At 42.2% G+C, this 3,777-nt stretch overlaps 2 protein-coding genes across 7 annotated transcripts in view; one reads left to right on the top strand and one right to left on the bottom strand.

Moving 5' to 3' along the window:
- The window catches only part of LOC109860183 (dedicator of cytokinesis protein 3), a 44,925-nt gene that overhangs the window by 17,120 nt on the left and 24,028 nt on the right, over nucleotides 1-3,777 (bottom strand). The gene's annotated exons all lie outside the window — the stretch shown is intronic.
- The window catches only part of LOC109860185 (innexin inx3), a 16,742-nt gene continuing 13,261 nt past the window's right edge, over nucleotides 297-3,777 (top strand). For 2 of the 5 annotated variants that reach the window (XM_020439102.1, XM_020439108.1), the window contains exon 1: nucleotides 1,399-1,907. The gene's annotated coding sequence lies outside the window, so the exon portion shown is untranslated. Of the gene's footprint in view, nucleotides 319-1,398; nucleotides 1,908-3,777 lie in introns of those variants that run through there. The other 3 variants (XM_020439103.1, XM_020439107.1, XM_020439104.1) reach the window with 3 other exon arrangements.

Consider the following 3,777-nt stretch of genomic DNA (forward strand, 5'->3'; position numbering starts at 1 on the left):
AAGAGCCTGGAAACGACCCTCCCAGAGAGCAAGTTGGCAAGAGGGGGGAACAGGTTCCCGGCATGGTTACCCGCGTATTCACCGAGCTGAAAACCATTTTTTCCGTGCGTATATGCTCTTATCGAGAAAGAGAGAGAGAGAGAGAGAGAGAGAGAGAGAGAGAGAGAGAGAGAGAGAGAGAGAACAACACTGAAAGTGAGAAAGAAAGAAAAAGAGACGGAGAAAAGAGGAAGAGAAACAAGGTATTTGTTCATTTCGCTCCATTCGTGATGCTGCGGCCGCGCTAGCGAACACACGATACAGGTCGAGAAAGCAAAGGTGAGTTCACATACGGATGCGTACATCGCGTCCGTGAAGTCTCGCGGATCTCCTATAGTGAAGCAGCGGCTCTTTTTGATCCTTGAACTCTCGTCGCGCGTGAACGGCACTTTTTTGTTTGCACTTATTCCGAGATTTTGCGTAAATCTCGTCGATTCGCAATTCCTTCCGAGCAATATTGAAAATTGATCGTCGAAGAAGAAACGATATGTCGAAGAAACGTCGAAGAAAAGAATTTTGAGAATACACATTTGATGTAATTTGTATACTCATATTTTTTCCAGATTTTTGGGTTTTACATGTGTAAAATGACACTTTTCTTTTTTGTAAACGAGAGAAAGCAAAAGACGCGAAGAGAGACTCGTTTTTGCATGACGAGGTAATTTGCGCCACGCTGAGTTTTTTCGATACACAAGCTCGGGAAGAGAACAAAACAGGAAGATGAATTGTCTCGGAGCGGCAGAGAGTGACAGAGGAAGACGGGCGCGATGCGAATGCACTGCCGTGTATATGTTGCAGTTTGCATTTTCGTGATTTACGTTAAACGTATATCATTCGCGGCAGCTTTTCTTGCGCAAGATAAACACAAATGCACTTCCAAATTTATTTTAACAGTAACCCTCCTGTTCATCGCGTTTCCGCGTCCGTAAAAATTAAAATCTCTCCCAGAAATATTTCACTCGTATGGAAAACGCAGCATTATTTAAAACACACGTTTACACCAATTACATCTGCAATTCTCGCAAAATTTATTACTTCGAATCGCATAGATATCTCATCAATGCGATAAAATAACAAACTTTATATTTTTTATATATTATCGTATATTTGTTACAACATAAACTTCACATCTTGCAAGATCGCAACGAGATCGAAATATATTTCCTGGAAGAGAGACGTCGTGAAATTCTGAAAAATTCGGCGACACGTACGGATTTCGCGAAGAGCAACGCCGTACGCACCTGATTTCCTCTCTCATCCCGCCGCGCGCCGCGTGACATCACCAATCCGAGCCGCGGACAGACAAGATGGCGCGGTAGTGGGGCCCCGAGCGAGAACCCCCTTTGCCAGCGAGTCAGTCGTACGCCGGGCCCAGTTGATGCGTCGCGCGGTAGTGAGTTCGGTCGAGGCTTGTGTTCGTGCCACACGAACTTGTTAGAAAGACCAGGTAGAGAGAAGAAAAGAAAAAGGACGCCGTCCATCGGGCGATCACATTCTCTTTTTTTTGTATTTTCCTTCTGTTTTACGTCCGTCAATTTCTCTTTGTGGTGCTTTGCAGTGTCGCGCGTCTCCGTTACCCCGACGAAGAAGCGTGTCACACGGAAGACGCGATCGCGAGGTGCAACAGATCGCGCGTTTCGACGATTCTCACCCTTCTTTTCTTCGGCTAAGAGAGAAAAGAGGGAGACGGCCAATCACCAATCTCTAACTGAACCGACGCATCGCTTGCGCGCGCAATTTCGGGCCCCGAACAGCAACAGGCAAGTTCAGGAACAGTGCGGTAATAGTTGTAGTTTCGACACGAGGACGAGGACAACGATTTTCCGACAGCAAAAATCCGTGTTCAGGACTTTTGACTGAAGCAGAAGGTATATAATAGAAAAAAAAGAAAATCGTAACGACGGCGATTGATTTTTGTCATCGGAAATTCGATCGAAGCTGAGCACGTACACACACACACAAAGAGGTTAAAATTCTCTCCAACGCTTTCGGACGAATCGCGAATCGGTGTGAAATTGGTATCGTTCGTGCAATCGATTCCGTCGCGATAGGACACATCGAGGTTTGATTAGCAAAATAACAATGTGACATACAAATAAAAAACACATCGTTGACTTCGCGAATAGCGTCGTTTCGAAGTTTGTTTTGTTCCCTGACTCGGGCGAAAAGATGAAAATTGAAAAGAGAGAGAGATGCGCGAAAACAATTTCTCAAAACAAGTTTTCTTCGAGAACACTTGTCAACAAACGATTGCTACGAAGAGAGAAAAGTTGAACATTCAAGTACATGAGTCAGCAACGTAGACAAACTAGACAATAAATTAGATTTTTTTTTATAGTACAATGGTCATGGAAGTTGATAAAAATTCTCGAAACGCGAGGCAGTTGAGAGAAAAAATTTTAATAATTTTTGAATTGCACCCGTTCACAACTTCACATTTATAACGCGATGTTTACATCATGCGAGATGAAACAAATTTGTGGCAAATGTTACAAATTAATTAGCGACGTATCGCACGATTTTTTTTTATTTACACGCGAAAGTTTAGCGTTGGTGTGACGACGCGTCTACATTATTTTCGTCAAATATTACATTTTGACTCGCACAATAGCATCGGAAAAAAAAAGAAAGATACATATTATTTTCTCGTGATTTGAAGAGCTTGAAGAGAGAAACGCGCGTGTCTTCTCTGGGAGCCGTACTTAATCGACCTCAATTGGCAAAGCCGACTCCGGCGTTCCTCTCGACGCTAGAAACACCGAAGCGGTCATTCAAGCCACAGGCTGTGTGAGCCTCGTGTTCACGAACCTCGAACGAGAAAAATCTCACTTCGCGAAGTCTCTCGTTACGCGTTCGTAAACGAGAAATGAACTTTGTTCGCAAACTCCGTGCGCTATGCACGCACTTGTGTATGTGGTGTGTTCCGTTATGCTGCGTTGAACAAAAACGTTGCAATTGCTTCATTTTTCATTAATTCACACTTACATAAATGCACGTGTGTATATATGTGTACACATACACACAGCGCTAAAGTATAGATATTTTAAAAGATCAAATATATATTAATAACACTTAATATATATTTAAAATATATTTTACTCTATTTTCAATTTATATTAAATATATATTAAATATTGTGACATTCTTTGCGGAAAAGAGAAACCTGAGTTTCTTTCTAAGAATTAGCTCAAGGGAGGGAAAAAAGGTCTTCCTCAAACAGATAGGGAATCTTGACTCGAGCTTCGCAGAAGAAGCATCGACGTTTCTTGATGGCCCTTTTACACGCAGTACGGCTACTCGTGTTTCGCTCGAATCGGTTCATGCCGCGTGCGCGCGATCGATAGATCTTGCACCTCTTTGCTGAACACTGAAAAGAAGTAAAACATCTTTTGTTGTGGCGATTAGACTACGTCAGTAATTAGCTTCGAGAAAAGTTTGTTCGAATCTCAACAGTTTTTTTCTCTTCTCTGCAAATACTCGGTAAGCAAATGATGCACGAAGTGCGAACAGTTTGGGCTATAAATTTGAGATCGTCAAGACCTGTATTGACGTGTTTGTTGACTTTTATCATCGTCGTCGTTAAATTAGCAGCAAATCTCGGGACACCGGTCGTAATTCTTTTTGAAGTATTATAGAATTACCGTTATTTCCGGCAAGTCTGGTTGGTTTCTTCTGCTGATCTGTCATTAAATTTGAATCCGACGGACGTGCTACAGTTTTTTTTTTTTATTTTTTTTT

Source organism: Pseudomyrmex gracilis, unplaced genomic scaffold (genome assembly GCF_002006095.1).
Source record: "Pseudomyrmex gracilis isolate BER0280 unplaced genomic scaffold, ASM200609v1 scaffold_341, whole genome shotgun sequence".
In the NCBI taxonomy this organism is placed as follows: domain Eukaryota; kingdom Metazoa; phylum Arthropoda; class Insecta; order Hymenoptera; family Formicidae; genus Pseudomyrmex; species Pseudomyrmex gracilis.